Here is a 16,128-nt window from a genome sequence, read left to right as displayed (position 1 = left end):
ATTTTGGTTTTAAACACAGTGTAAGGTAGCCCATATTCCACTTTATCACTACCCAAAGGAGTCTCAAAGTGGCTAACATTCTCCTTTCCCTTCCTCCCCCACAACAAACACTCTGTGAGGTGAGTGGGGCTGAGAGACTTCAGAGAAGTGTGACTGGCCCAAGGTCACCCAGCAACTGCATGTGGAGGAGTGGGGAAGCGAACCCGGTTCACCAGATTACGAGACTACCGCTCTTAACCACTACACCACACTGGCTCTCTATATATGGAAGTATATTGTATTTAATTATGGGGTATCAGAGTTTTTAGGGGGTTAACCAGGCTGGGATAGCTGGGAAGGCAGGCTTGTTGGTTTTTGAATGTCTGATGTAGATTTTTTTTCAATTTCGTTGTTCTGTATGGGACAATGACAATAAATATTATCGTATCATATCTGTCTGGTCGCTGTGAGAACAGGATGCTGGACCAGATGGGCCATTGGCCTGATCCAGTAGGTTCTTCTTATGTTCTTCTCATGTCGTCTTCTTTTTTTATCAATACGCAGCTGAAATCGTGTTTATTGAAGCCTGGATACATAGAAAAATTCTTTATGCCACTAACACACAGGCACCACCAACTTCTTTGATTTTCTCTTCTGCCTTTCTGCTGAAGAATTTTGCTTTCACGATTACAGGCTGTTTGGGCAGTTTTATCAAGAAGGCCCAAAAAACTATGAAAGATTATTTTGAAATAAATCTGAAGACAACTGTAGAAAAAAGAACAATCTGGGACGCGAGTAAGGCGGTTATGAGAGGTTTTCTGATTCAACAAAATACTTTAAAGAGGAGACTTCAAGAAGAAAGAAAAGGAAAGATTCTGGAGAAAATTGGAGATGGAGAGAAGAGGCTAAGGACGAAACCAAAGTCACAGGAGATCCTGCGAGAAATTAAATCATATCAGGCACAATATTTGAAACTGGTCAATCAGGACATAGAATGGAAGATTAAACAAATGAGACAAAGAACTTTTGAATCAGCCAATAAGTGTGGAAAGCTGCTGGCATGGCAGCTGAAGAAAAGACAAAAATTAAATACTGTGACTAATCTTGAAGTAAATGGAAGGAATGTACAAAACCCACAGGAGATTAAAGATTGTTTCCAGAGATATTTTAAACAACTGTATGCACAAGGGCCACAGAATGAGACCAAGATTGACGAGTTTATAGAAACAAATGGATTACAAAATATTTCGCAAGAGAACAAACTAATATTGAATGGAAAAATTTCTGAACAGGAGGTGGAAGGTGCCATAAAGAATTTGCAACTCGGCAAGTCTCCAGGCCCAGATGGGCTTTCCTCCAAATATTACAAAGTCATGAAAGACTATTTAATTCAACCACTAATGGAGGTTTGCAATGAAATTATGGAGGGGAAAAGAGCGCCGGAGTCGTGGAAAGATGCTTACATCACTCTTATACCGAAAAATGAAGCGGAAAAGACACAGCTTAAGAACTACCGCCCCATTTCCCTACTTAATGTGGATTATAAAATTTTTGCAGATATTTTAGCTAAAAGATTGAAAAAAGTTTTGGCAGGAATTATACATAAAGACCAAGCAGGCTTTCTTCCAGGTAGACATATGTCAAATAATACAAGGAATTTAATTGATATTCTGGAAAAATTACAAGTTAATATCAATACGAAAGCAGTATTGATATTTATTGATGCTGAGAAAGCCTTCGATAATATCTCTTGGAGTTTTATGAAGAAAAATTTGCAAGGGATGGGGGTGGGAGAAAGGTTTGGGAACGGTATAGGGGCGATTTATTCTGAACAAAAGGCAAAGTTAATTGTGAATAATGCGGTTACAGAAGAAGTTAAGATAGAGAAAGGGACACGACAAGGCTGCCCAATCTCCCCTCTACTTTTTATTTCAGTCCTGGAGATATTGCTGAACATGATTAGAAGGGACCAACAGATTCAGGGTATACAGGTCGGAGTGAAACATTATAAATTAAAAGCCTATGCAGATGACCTAGTTTTGACATTACAGGAGCCAATCCCTAGTACTAGAAGAGCCTTGGAATTAATACAAGAGTTTGGTCAAGTGGCAGGGTTTAAACTCAACAAATCAAAAACTATGGTTTTAGAGAAGAACCTAACACAAATGGAGAAGGACAGGTTTCAGAGAGAAACAGGTTTAACAGTGGTGAAAAAAACAAAGTACCTAGGGGTGAATATGACTTCAAAGAATGTTAATTTATTTAAGGATAACTATGAAAAATGTTGGTCTGAAGTGAAAAAAGATCTTGAAATATGGACAAATTTAAAATTATCCTTACTGGGTAGAATAGCAGTAATTAAAATGAATGTATTGCCAAGATTATTGTTTTTGTTCCAATCACTACAGATAATTGACAAGATGGATTGTTTCAAGAAGTGGCAAAAAGAAATTTCTAGATTTGTCTGGCAGGGCAAAAAGCCCAGAATTAAATATAAAATTCTTACTGACGTGAAGGAGAGAGGGGGGTTTGCCCTGCCGGACTTTAAACTATATTATGAGGCGGCAGCTTTTTGCTGGCTGAAGGAATGGCTACTTCTTGAGAACACAGACATTCTTGATTTGGAAGGGTATGATAATGCTTTTGGATGGCATGCATATTTGTGGTATGGCAAGGATAAAGTACAAAGGTCGTTCAAAAACCATATTGTCAGGAAAGCGCTGTTTAATGTTTGGATCAGATACAAAGATCTTTTGGAGAATAAAACCCCAAGGTGGCTTTCTCCAATGGAGGCTAAGGCCTTAAAAAAACTTAACATGGAATCTAAATGGCCAAAATATTGTGAAATTTTGGAGCAGGAGGGAGATAAATGGAAATTGCAGAGTTATGAGAAACTTAAAGATAAGGTGCGTGACTGGTTACATTATTTTCAAATAAGAGAGGCCTATAATATGGATAGGAAAATTGGCTTCCAGGTGGAAAAATCGAAGCTGGAATCTGAATTATTAGAACCCAGGGTTAAGGTATTGTCGAGAATGTATAACTTGCTGCTGAAATGGAATACTGAGGATGAAACGGTTAAATCTGCTATGATAAAATGGGCACAAGATATTGGTCATAACATTATGTTTGCTGACTGGGAACGGTTGTGGACCACCGGTTTGAAATTTACGGCATGTAATGCCTTAAGAGAGAATATTATGAAAATGATGTATAGGTGGTACATGACCCCAGTCAAGCTTGCAAAAATCTATCATTTGCCCGATAATAAATGTTGGAAATGTAAAGAGGTTGAAGGTACATTTTTTCACCTTTGGTGGACGTGCCCAAGGATTAAGGCTTTCTGGGAGATGATTTATAATGAAATGAAAAGGATATTTAAATACACTTTCCTAAAGAAACCAGAAGCCTTTCTCCTGGGCATGGTCGGCCAATTGGTGCCAAAGAAGGATAGAACCTTTTTTATGTATGCTACTGCAGCAGCAAGAATACTCATCGCAAAACACTGGAAGACACAGGATCTACCCACCTTGGAAGAATGGCAGATACAAGTAATAGACTATATGGAACTGGCAGAAATGACCGGCAGAATCCGAGATCAAGGAGAAGAGTTGGTGGAAGAAGACTGGAAGAAGTTCAAAGTTTATCTACAAAATCATTGTAAAATTTATGAGTGCTAAGGGCAGTGTAAATGAAATGATGGGGATCCAGTGATTAGGATAAGGAAGTGTACAAAGGGAAAGATAAAGGATAAAACGAATTTGAATGAGCTTGCTGAAAAAAACTTTTAAAGTGGAATACAAGAAGGGAAGGCAGGAGGAAGCAAGGAAAATAAGGTTTTGAAGATCATTAGAATGAACCAGAGTTGTTTTTTAATGCTTCTTTTATTATTATGTTGAATTTTCTGTATGTTTTTTTTTTGTTTCTATGTTTTTTTATATCGTTTGTATTTCTGATGTCTGTTGTCTGTTGTTTTGAAGTTTGTTATATTTTGTGAAACTTAATAAATATTATTTAAAAAAAAAAATGTTTGGGCAGTTGTCCCTTGCCCAGGACTTTGTAGTAACCTGAGCGTATGATGTCAATAACTGGAGCTAATCCCACTTGATTTTTGGCATCATTGAATCTTGTCTGCTGACTAACAAGCGTCCAGAGTTTATCCAAATTCACTGTAGGGCAGAAGTGCTGGTTTTTTTTTCAAGTGGTAATGTCTCATACCAACTTTTCCAAAATAACCAGGATGATATTTGTCAAAATTAATTATGTGGTGGTGCAAACCCCCAGCATTACCACGGCCTCCAGGATGCTTCCAGTGTTTTGCCGATATGGCCGTGGCCATGGCTAACATGACCCCTCAGTTTCCTGGTCTTCCTCAGTCTTGAAGGCATCTTGCTGGGTCAGAGTCAAAGGGAAAGAGAGCTGCTCACGTCTCCTTATGTGGAAGTTTCCTCTCTCTCGTCATTTTCGAACGCACTTGCTTAATTCGTGTAGGATGTGAAACACAAGAGCAGTCAAGTACAACATTCCTAGAATGAACATGTTTGCACATGGGGAGGAATGTTTGTCCAGCCAGCAGGTAAACTTCCTGTTTCCTTCTGGGCTGGGACAGACTTCCTCTGCATGTGACTAGAGGTGGGTGCGGCCTCACCTGTGCAGGTAATGACAGGGCAGGGCAGCCATATCTCTCTCTTTGACTACATGCATCGAAGAAGCAACATCTACTAAGCCAAAGATGCCCTCTTGGCTTCCAGCCAAGAAAGGACAAAGGGACTGTCTTCTTATGAGATCGATTCCAAGTGTATGTGTCAGGGCTGCCCGAGGTCCCAGCTCACAAAGGACCAACGCCAGTCCGTTGTTATATACAAAAGTCTTTATTGAAATGCAGTTTCGATTTCAAAGCCGCGGCGTGCAGCCCTACGTCTTAAACCCTAGACCGCTGAAGCTCCGTCTGAATCTCCTCCCCCCAGACACCAGTTTAAGACTCTAGCCTTGCTCCAGCTCTTCCTTTGCTCTTTCCTCCTCTGGGTCCGCCTGTCCGCTGGGGTGTTGCCCTTTCTGGACTCTTCTGATGCTGAGTCCCCAGATTCTTCCCCCTGCCTCCGGCGTGCTTTAGGACCTGGCTCCCAATCCGGGCTTCCTGCTGTCCCGCGCGCCTGTACATTTGAACTTGGCGCGCGCGCCCAGCCAGCAACCTTCCTCCTGACCGTTACACTGCTCCTGTCACTGCTTCCCCCCTCGGGGGGGGCTAGCTGGACCTGACTTCCCCTCCGTTCCCTCACTCTGCGATGGAGGCGTGGCCAGCTCTGACTCCCTACTGGAGGAGACGCTGGCCCTGATTCATGGGACTCTTCCCCCCCACTCCGCTCTGGTGGGGGAACTGGTCCTGATCTCCCGTTGCTGCTTTGGGAGTCCCCGCTGGCCCCTTACTTCTGGTGTGTCCCTCCTGGGACCCCCCTTGCCCTGGCCATCGGCGCCCCCCTCTGGGAATCTTCTGAATCGCTGGAGAAGCTCATGGAATCTCTCGGGCCACTGTCATACTCCCCTACGCTGCCCTCAGATTCTTCCCCTTCGCTCTCCGTTTCCTCTCTCCCCTGTGTCTCTGCTCCTGAACCCCTGACATCCATCCCCCCCTCGAAGACCCCCTTCCCCCCTCCCCCTCTTCGGGTGTGGGTTCCGGGTGCTCCAGTGCTGTGGGGGTGAGTGCGGGATACAGTCCTTCCCCCCTGGTGTGCAGCTGGCCGGCTGGGTCCGTAATGGGCTCGTCAACGTCAATCTCCTCTGCTTCCATCTCTCTGCAGCTGTGCTCGAACCCAAGATCCACCCCCAACACGTCCATGTCCGTCTCCCCCCCGTTGCCCCGGGGGATGCTCCCTGCAAAGGCCCCTTCAGCAGTTCCCTGCTCCACCCCACCTCCGGTTGATCGTCCCACCAATACGAGCGGTCCGTGACAGACTCCGAGAGTGATCCCTCTGGGGAGCGTGTGTCGGGTGCTGGTTCCTCGTCGGATGAGAACCCCTGGAACGTGCTGGCTGAAAGTGTGGGTGTGAAAAGATATTCGTTGAAATAATCTGCTGGCATGGGTCTGTGTGGGAAGAGTGCGTGAAACTCGTCTTTGAGGTAGTGCTCCTCCACGGCATAGTATGGTACCCACCTGTTGGCGCTGGCCAGGGTACTTTCCCTGGCAAGGAGATATTCCACCCCCTCTTCCCCCCACCTCGAGTCCAAAATCTCCGTGACCTCGTTGAGTGGCGCCGCTCTCAGCGACCCCCCCCCCTGTTGGTGATTTGCGGGGTGGGTCTGGTGCGTTCCCTGGCGCCTGAAACCTGTGGGGTTCCTTGTAGGGTGTGAGCAGTGATCTATGAAAGACCGGGTGCATTCTGGAGCCCTCCGGGAGTGTCAACCGGAAGGCTACCGGATTGATTTGTGCCTCGACTTGGTAAGGCCCTCGCTGCTTGTGTCTGAGCTTCTTCTTAGCTAACGTCCTGGCCGGCACTGCCTGGGCTGCTAACCAGACCCAGTCCCCCACCTGGATGTCTTCCCCGACTCTCCTGTGCCTGTCTGCCTGCACTTTGTATGCATGTTTTGCTAGTTCTAAGTGCCTTCGGAGTTGCTCGTGTACCTCCCGTAATTCCGCTGCCCAGGCCTCTGCTCCCTGTGTCTCCCCCTCCCCCACTTTCTCTAATCCCGGGAAGGTTCTGGGATGCCGTTCATTGTTGGCGAAGAACGGTGTCACCCCCGTGGACACGTGCTTCGTGTTGTTGTAGGCAAACTCGGCCAGCGGTAGGTAGTCCACCCAGGTCGAGGGCTGCTGATTCGCGTAGCATCGCAGGTACTGCTGCATGATGGCGTTGACCCTCTCCGCTTGTCCGTTGGTCTGCGGGTGTCGTGCCGACGCTAAGTTGATCTTGACGTTCAGGATGCCCAGCAGCTTCTGCCAGAAGCTCGAGATGAATTGGCGACCCCGGTCGGACAGGATGGACCGCGGTAAGCCGTGAACCTTGAACACATGGTCTATGAACAGCTTGGCTGTCTGTTCCGCTGTGGCCACCTTCGCGCAAGGAATGAAGTGCGCCATCTTGGTGAACAGGTCTACGACCACGAGTACCGCTGTTTTGCCTCGCGAGCTGGGCAGATCTGTGACAAAGTCCAGGGCCACTTTCTCCCACGGTTCGAGCGGCGTCTGTAGCGGTTCCAGCAGTCCCGCCGGCGACCTGTGTACTGGCTTGGCCCTTTGGCATGTGTCACACCTAGTGACGTAATCTGCGACTTCTCCTCTCATCTTGGGCCACCAAAAGTCTCTGGCTACTAATTCCGCCGTCTTGTCCTTGCCAAAGTGCTGGGCGCGTCGTGTAACTGCTGCAACACTTTCGCGCGGAGGTCGTCTCCTGGCACGTAGAGGGCCCCTTTGCGGATGAGCAGTCCATCGCGTATCTGAAACTCGTCGTCCTTCGCTGTGCCTCTTCGCACCTCCTCCATCTTGGATTGTGCGAACGAATCCGTCTGCAGTGCGCGACGTACCGCGTCCAGATCCACTGTAGCTGAAGCGCACGCCCACGCTTTCAGTGCGAAAATGTGTTTGGCTGCCACCGGTGCCGCTTCCTCGAGATACTGTGGCTTCCTGGATAGCGCATCCGCCATGACGTTGTTGTCTCCCGGGATGTATTCTATCCGGAAGTCGAAATCTGCAAAGAACTCCGCCCATCGGATGTGTCTCTGGTTCAGGAACCGCGCCGTGCGCCAGTACTCCAGGTTCTTATGGTCTGTGCAGACCTGCACTGTGTGTTTGGCTCCGATGAGGAAGTGCCGCCACGCCTTGAAGGCTGCATGGATGGCCAGCAACTCCCTGTCCCAGATGGTGTAATTCTGTTCCGACTTGCTGAGTTTCCTGGAGTAGAATGCGCACGGCCTCCAGTCCCCTTGCAGATCTTGCTGCAACAGGACTGTCCCCACCGCTCTGTCCGAGGCGTCCGTTTCCACCCTCATTGGTTTGCAGGGGTTGACGTGTAGCAGCTGTTCTTCGGACGCGAAGAGACGCTTGAGTCTCTGAAAGGACTGCTCCACCTGGTCCGTCCAGGTGAACGTCTTCTTCTTAGAGCTGAGGGTGTCCGTGATGGCCGCTGTCTCCATCGCGAACCCCTTGATGAACTTGCGATAAAAGTTGGCGAAGCCGACGAACTTCTGGACCTCCTTCTGATTGCGCGGGCTCTTCCAGTCCAACACCGAGCGGACCTTGGTGCTGTCCATGGCGAGTCCCTTGTCGGACAGCTTGTAGCCCAGGAAATCCACCTCCGTCATGTCGAACTGGCACTTCTCCAGTTTGGCGTAAAGTCTGTGCTCCCGTAGCCTCTGCAGGACCTCCTTGACGTCTCTCTCGTGAGCCTCCTGCGATTGCGAGAAGATCAGGATGTCGTCTAGGAAGCAGACGCACTTCTTGTAGAGGAGTCCCGCTAGCACGTGGTGCATGAAGGCTTGAAAACAATGGGAGCCATTTTGCAAACCAAATGGCATAACCCTGTATTCATAGGTGCCCAAAGGCGTAAACATGGCTGTCTTCCACTCATCGCCCTCCCGCATGCGTATAAGGTTGTACGCACCTCGAAGATCCAGCTTGGTGAAGATGCGTCCCTTCCTCACCGTCGCGAGCAGGTCGTCGATCTTGGGCATGGGGAATGCCGTGGGCTTTGTCCTGGAATTGATGATCCGGTAATCAACTATCAGCCTCCGTTGGGGCGTGTCTTTTTTCTTCACGAAAAACACGGGACTGCCCCCCACTGCTTTGGATTCTTGGATGAATCCCCACTTCAGGTTGTGATCTATGAACTCCCTGAGTTCTTGCAGTTCGTCTTCAGACATGGAATACAGTTTCCCAGTCGGCAGCGTCGCCCCCGGCAGGAGGTCAATCTTGCAGTCGTAGGGCCTGTGAGGAGGCAGCTTGTCCGCTTCCTTCTCGCAGAAGACCTCCAAAAACGCCTTGTACTTGTTGGGTACCACTTGCAGCATGCCTAAGTGTAGCTGCGGTTCATCCTCTTGCCCCTCCTCCTCCTGGCTAGTCAGGATGCAGTGTTCTGCGCAGTAGGAGGAGCCGAAGGTCAATTGACGCTGGTACCATGCTAATGCCGGGCTGTGCCTGTCCAGCCAACTCATGCCCAATACTATGGGCGTGTCTGACAGGTGGGTGACGTTGAAGCTGATGACTTCGCTGTGATTTCCAATTCGCATCACCATTGGGGGTGTTTGCTGTACCACCTGTCCTCCCAGTAGCTCTCTTCCATCGACCGTGACGACCTTTAGGGGCATCGTGGCTGGTAGAAGCGCTATGCGATGTTGCTTGATGAAATCCACTCCTATAAAGTCTGCATTACTACCACAGTCAATGGTAATAGGGACTTCCATGGTGAATCCATTGGGTAGCTGGAGCGATGCGGTGAGTTGCACCACTGGTTTGGGAGGGAGGGGGTCTGTGGGCTGTAAAATCTCTGGGGACTGCTTCACTGACTCGCCTGGCTGGGCCCCAGTGCCTCTGCCTCCAACCAGGCTTCGTCATTTCCCTGTAGCTGTTCCCCCTGCTGAACTGCTCCTTTTACTGTTGCTGAGGCTGCAGTGTGCTTTTGGAGCCTCTGGGGACACTCTTTGGCCATGTGCTGTGCACTGTCGCAGATGTAACACTTCCTGCTCCCTCTAGGAGTCTTCGCCTTGACTGCTCCTGGTGTTTGGGCTCTGGTTGCTGTCTGAGCCCTGGCACCACCTATCTCCATCGGCTCTTCTCCCCCTCCCAGTGGAGGCGTGGACTGCACGTGCGCTGTCTCTCTGGGTAGGAAAGGAGTTGTTCTGGCTTGTGTGCGCCCCATACGTCCCTCATCCCTGCTCCAAGGACGTTCTTCCAGGCGCACCCCTATCGCCAACGCTCTTTGGACGACTTCTGTAGTGCTGTTGGGTCTTTCCCCTCTCGCTAGTTCGTCTTTCACAGCTCCATTCAGCCCCTCCCAGAACAGATCCCGGACGGCAGCGGAGTCCTTCTCCCAGCCCAGCACATTTACTAACGCAAAAAAGCGGGAGTGATATTGTCTCACAGTGGCTTTGCCCTGCTTAAGCCCATGCATTTCCCTCCTGGCGACATCCACATCTACCGTTGATTTAAAACAATTGTCCATAGCCTTAATAAAGGCGTTTGAATCTTTGAGGGCGGGGTCATTTTCGCGCCATAAATTGCGCAGCCACGATTTAGCCTCCCCATGCAGATGAGTTATTATGAAGCCTACTTTCTCCTCCTCATCTCTAAAGTCTTTCCGAAGCAAATTGAGCGCTAAACTATGTCTGCTCTGAAGTTAGGATACTGCTGCAGGTTCCCGTCGAAGTGGGCTACGATGCTGCCCCCCCTCTTCCCGAGGCCAACTCCCTTCGGCTTGGGTCCTGGCATCCCCTCTTTGCCCAAACGTTCCAACCTGGTTTGCAGATCCTGGCAGAGCGCTGTTGCTTCTTCCTCTCTCTTTCTGGACACTGCTACTTCTGTGTAAAGCGCCGAGACTGCTTCTTGCAGCTGCTTCACCTTCTCCTCCGTAGTCATCCTTGCCAATTATCGTGAGCTCGCAAAACACCAAGTTTTGCACCTCGCTGCGCCAACTCACGCTGCGAGGGTTCAGTGGAGACGGAGCTTACTGTCAGGGCTGCCCGAGGTCCCAGCTCACAAAGGACCAACGCCAGTCCGTTGTTATATACAAAAGTCTTTATTGAAACACAGTTTCGAGTTCAAAGCCGCGGCGTGCAGCCCTACGTCTTAAACCCTAGACTGCTGAAGCTCCGTCTGAATCTCCACCCCCCAGACACCAGTTTAAGACTCTAGCCTTGCTCCAGCTCTTCCTTTGCTCTTTCCTCCTCTAGGTCCGCCTGTCCGCTGGGGTGTTGCCCTTTCTGGACTCTTCTGATGCTGAGTCCCCGGATTCTTCCCCCTGCCTCTGGCGTGCTTTAGGACCTGGCTCCCAATCCGGGCTTCCTGCTGTCCTGCGCGCCTGTACATTTGAACTTGGCGCGCGCGCCCAGCCAGCAACCTTTCTCCTGACCGTTACACTGCTCCTGTCACTGCTTCCCCCCTCGGGGGGGCTAGCTGGACCTGACTTCCCCTCCGTTCCCTCACTCTGCGATGGAGGCGTGGCCAGCTCTGACTCATCTTCTCTCCCTACTGGAGGAGACGCTGGCCCTGATTCATGGGACTCTTCCCCCCCACTCCGCTCTGGTGGGGGAACTGGTCCTGATCTCCCGCTGCTGCTTTGGGAGTCCCCGCTGGCCCATTGCTTCTGGCGTGTCCCTCCTGGGACCCCCCTTGCCCTGGCCATCGGCGCCCCCCTCTGGGAATCTTCTGAATCGCTGGAGAAGCTCATGGAATCTCTCGGGCCACTGTCATACTCCCCTACGCTGCCCTCAGATTCTTCCCCTTCGCTCTCCGTTTCCTCTCTCCCCTGTGTCTCTGCTCCTGAACCCCTGACAGTATGTTACTTTTCAAAGCTAAGTCTGCCTTCTGGGATCTGATTGTGAACAGAATGTGAGTGAACTCTGTTGTGTATTGAGTCAAAGGATTTTATATCTGTATTATTATTGTCTGTATTTGCATTAGGGTAAAGTAACTGCCTTTTGGTTCCAGAGGGTACAGCTACTATTGGTTCATTTAAGCTGCTGTATTTGGATCCTCTGTCTTATTGGTTTCCTCCAAAAGGCAGGACTGTGATTACCTGATATTGTTCCCTCCAAAATGTATCCTTTCTAGCTAGTTCCCTGTCCCTATAAATGTAGCTCTCCCCTCCTCAGGTCTCAGTCTTGTTGCTTTAATAAAGAAGTGTTACTAGAGAACTGTCTCCAGCATATTATGTCAAGAGAGCTGAAATCACAAACCCCATGTCACAACAAACTCTTTTTATACTTTCGTAGAAGACTGTGTTGTGTCTTATCTTTTATGAGGGAATAAGGGGAAAATACCAGAACAGTTATTATAGAGGCTTTAGCGAGCCTGAGCAAATGCATCCGCTGTAAGTTTTAAAAAGGGGGAATGTTACTCTGCTAAATTGTGGAACTTGTTAACACAAGTTGGAAAAGGATATAATCAGACAAGATATCCTCTCCTGCATCCCTGAACATTCCCACAATTCGTAGGTGAACGGAAGCTGAATTGTTGGGATAGTCCCTGTCCTTGCCCTGAAACGGAATTTAACATTTTAAAAATAGTGTTTGTTTAAGTGTGCCACCCCTCACCTGATTTTCTGTCTTGGGTTGAGGAGGGTGGAATGAACCCCTCAAAGTGGGAAGCAGTAAAATGCCCACTGAGGAATTATTGTGAGACCCAGGGATGAAGGGCCACAATATTTCAGCCCCACTGCCTCACGCTGATGCCTGGGGGCAGACAGAGCATGTTGTGGTGGTGGTTTCCTCCCTACCTTTAATCCACCACTTTGCTGCTTCCATAGATTCCTCAAAAGCTACAGAGCTGGCAACTTTCAGGAAGGCTTGCATCCTGGGGGGATTCTTTTCCTCATTTAAAACCTTGCAGAAGGCACCACTTGTCACCTTTGGTGCTGACTTGCCACTCTGGGAGCTCTGCAGGTATTTTTCACCTGCATGCTTCTCGCCACTCCCACTGATGGCCTCCAGGGAGCCGCTGCTGTGATCTGTAGGCTTCCCTGCCAAGCACATTCCTGGGTCTGCTTTGCAGAATTTGGGCTGGGGAGCTGAGGGAGGGACAGTAGCCCTTTGGAAGCTCACTCCATGGATTTATCTATAAGCTAAACAAGCTATAGCTTAGGGCCCCACTCTCTTGGGGATCCCAAAAACAATCCAAAACAATGATGTAAGTAATGGACCATGCAGAACGTAGGCACCCTATACAGTGGAACCTCGGGTTGCGAACATGATCCATGCAGGAGGCATGTTCGCAACCTGCAGCGCCGCATCTGCGCATGCGAACGATACGATTTGGTGCTTCTGCGCATGTGCAAAGCGTGGTTTAGTGCTTCTGCGCATGCGCGAGCTCAGTAACCCCTTTCCAGTACTTCCGGGTTTTGGTGTGTCCATAACCTGAAAACGCGTAACTTGAAGTGTCTGTAACCTGAGGTACCGCTGTATATAGAAATGAGCAAACCAGTGATATTTTAGGGAGCAGGCTAGCAGGCAGGGCCCATTACTTACATCATAGGAGCCTACACAACACAAAACACTGTTGCTGTATGTAGATTTTATTTGATTTTTTTATCTTATATTTTGGAAATGTACACCCAGTTGTTTTTTCCCTTTAAATTTTTGGGGGGCCAGAGAGTGGGGTCCTAAACTATAGCTTGTTTAGCTTATAGGTAAATCCGGTACTGGATTTCAAGCAGTTGACTACCTGATCTTATTCTCTTCTTTGTGATGTGTACAGTAGGTCCTGTTGAAGGAGAGCTCTGCAGCACTCCCAGAATCAGAGAGCGGCAGCAATCTTCCTGAAGTCTGCCGTTGACTCAGTTGTGATTCATGGCTCCCCATGTCTTATCTTGAATCGGCCTTCCTGAGACCTGGAGTGGAATGATTGAGGGGATGGAGTAATTTTCCTTCCAGGAAAGGTTATACAACATTCTGGACTTTTCAACTTAGAAAAAAAAGGTCCCTGAGACCTGGGGAGAAGTGGGGCTTGACTGAGCTGAGTCTACTATCGGCAGAATATTTTGAGAATCTGAGTGAAAACAGAGCTTCTTTCCTATTGCCCCAAGATTCAACTCAAATAATTTCTCTCTTTCTATTAGTACCACTCTTGGAAAACTCTTGATGGTTTGAAAGCAAAGCCTGAGAGCAACTCCATTGAAGAGAGTAATTGTCACATAAGAAGTTCTAGAAATAAATAGATCTGAAGGACCTATTTCTCTCCTGTGTTCAGGAACCTCTTGCTTATGCAATTCCACTTCATTATTGGTTCCTTCAAGTTATTTAGGAAAAGGCCTCTGTATTTTCTTATGTGATGGAGCAGAGGAGCTGATATCTTAGTAGGGACAGACTTTGGATTCTTCACCATTGATTACAGAAGATGTGGAACTTGGGCAGATCCAGTATTATCTGAAGTTTTGATAGAGACAGGGACTGGTACCTATGCACCTTGTTGTTGTTGTCTAGTCGTTTAGTCGTGTCCGACTCTTTGTGACCCCCTGGACCAGAGCACACCAGGCACTCCTGTCTTCCACTGCCTCCCGCAGTTTGGTCAAACCCATGCTGGTAGCTTCGAGAACACTGTCCAACCACCTCGTCCTCTGTCGTCCCCTTCTTCTTGTGCCCTCAATCTTTCCCAACATCAGGGTTTTTTCCAGGGAGTCTTCTCTTCTCATGAGGTGGCCAAAGTATTGGAGCCTCAGCTTCAGGATCTAGTTACAGATAGGTAGCCGTGTTGGTCTACCATAGTCAAAACAAAATAAAAAAATTCCTTCCAGTAGCACCTTAAAGACCAACTAAGTTAGTTCTTGGTATGAGCTTTCATCTGAAGAAGTGTGCATGCACACGAAAGCTCATACCAAGAACTAACTTAGTTGGTCTTTAAGGTGCTACTGGAAGGAATTTTTTTTATTTTGTTTTGACTTCAGGATCTGTCCTTCCATTGAGCACTGGAAGACAAGAAGAAAGGTTTCAGCTACACAGTGTCAAACTTTCAAAAAGAGGTAATTGAGAGTGATACGAAATTACTTTTAAAAAATGTATACAGTGGTACCTCGGGTTAAATACTTAATTCGTTCTGGAGGTCTGTTCTTAACCTGAAACTGTTCTTAACCTGAAGCACCACTTTAGCTAATGTGGCATCCTGCTGCTGCCGCGCCACCCGAGCACGATTTCTGTTCTTATCCTGAAGCAAAGTTCTTAACCTGAAGCACTATTTCTGGGTTAGTGGAGTCTGTATCCTGAAGCGTATGTAACCTGAAGTGTATGTAACCTGAGGTACCACTGTAGTCACTTCTAGGATGCCCTGGGAGGTTGAAAGGTTTGAAACCTCCACTGGTTTTTAGATATATTGTCATTTCAGATGTCAGATTTGTGTTCGTTTTTTCTTCTCCCCTAAGGACTGGCTTGTTTGCCCTTTGCAGAATGCAGAAGGGCTTTGTTCACAGATGGTGGTAGGTGATGCCACTGGAAGAAGCAGGTGAATGAATTTCTCCTCTCTTCTTCCCCATTTTCCTTTCTAGATTGTAGGCTAGAGGGCTGTTTTGTCTTTTTTTAACTTTTCCTTTTCTTTTGAGTGATTTGAAAGCTGAGCTGGGAGCTCTTTTTTTGGCTGAAGAGCAGCATTTTTTAAAAAAATAAAAGAAATCCCTTTATCCCTTGATGTTGTGGGGGATGTTATTGGGACCTATAATGGTGTTGCTCTAGTAGAATATGGGGACAGATTTGACCCCTGCCTTTTTCTTATAGGGTCTGGTCCACAATTTTCTGTTGCTGTCTTTAAGAAAGCACAGAACTGCCAACCAAGGTCAGAGAGAGGAAGGTCTGTCATTGTCCAAGATTGGGCTGTTGATCATTACTGACACATTTGAGTGGTTTCAGCTGGGAACTATCAACAGCACTTTCTCTTCCAGCTCTGCCTTTATGATAGATCATTCCTAGTCTGGCCTTGTTGAACTGTTTCCCCCTCCACCTTTTCATTTTGTTGGATGGGTATTGCAGTTTGAGGAATGCTTGATGTAAATTCTTAAAACGCAGAGTCTCTGCCTGATGGGTCTCAAGAAAAGTGGTAGTATCTTTAAGCTTGGTTGTGGATCTTGTTCTGGGTGGAAGCTGGAAGTATATAAATCTGAGCAGCAGTGAGTGGATCTCCTGTGTAAGGCAGTGCCCTTATGTAGCTGCCAGGTCTGTCCAGAAAGGGAACCTCTTCTGTGGACTGGTCTAGGCTCAGGCTGATGATGGGGTGAAAGTTTGTTCGCCTGGAAGATCTGGTGAAGCTGTACAGGTGCCTCCTGATCATGAGTCCAGATTATGAAGATGTTGTCCATGTATCTCAGGTAGAGACAGGACTTTTTACTTCTAGCACTTCTCTGTTTGTCAGGAATGAGCCAACTCCAAGTGAAGGTTTGCAGCCAACTGCAGAAAGCAGCCAGGAACAGAGAGGCTTAGATGTTAGTCAGGCAGGGGAGAGCCTGCAGCTGCAGACTTCGGCTC

The 16,128-nt window shown here is 48.1% G+C and overlaps 1 protein-coding gene and 1 pseudogene across 2 annotated transcripts in view; one reads left to right on the top strand and one right to left on the bottom strand.

Annotated features, from left to right (window-relative positions):
- GFRA2 (GDNF family receptor alpha 2) overlaps positions 1-16,128 on the top strand; it is a 432,056-nt gene that overhangs the window by 148,094 nt on the left and 267,834 nt on the right. The window lies entirely within an intron of this gene.
- LOC307223442 (large ribosomal subunit protein uL15-like) lies at positions 522-4,392 on the bottom strand (annotated as a pseudogene). Its single transcript has 2 exons — positions 4,006-4,392; positions 522-673 (listed from the first exon to the last, which is right to left on the bottom strand). The product of its transcript is annotated as a large ribosomal subunit protein uL15-like (transcript).

Source organism: Podarcis cretensis (genome assembly GCF_951804945.1).
Source record: "Podarcis cretensis genome assembly, chromosome: 8".
Taxonomy (NCBI): Eukaryota; Metazoa; Chordata; class Lepidosauria; order Squamata; family Lacertidae; genus Podarcis; species Podarcis cretensis.
The sequence above is the reverse complement of the archived record's forward strand: the minus strand, read 5'-3'. Positions and strand labels throughout refer to the sequence as shown.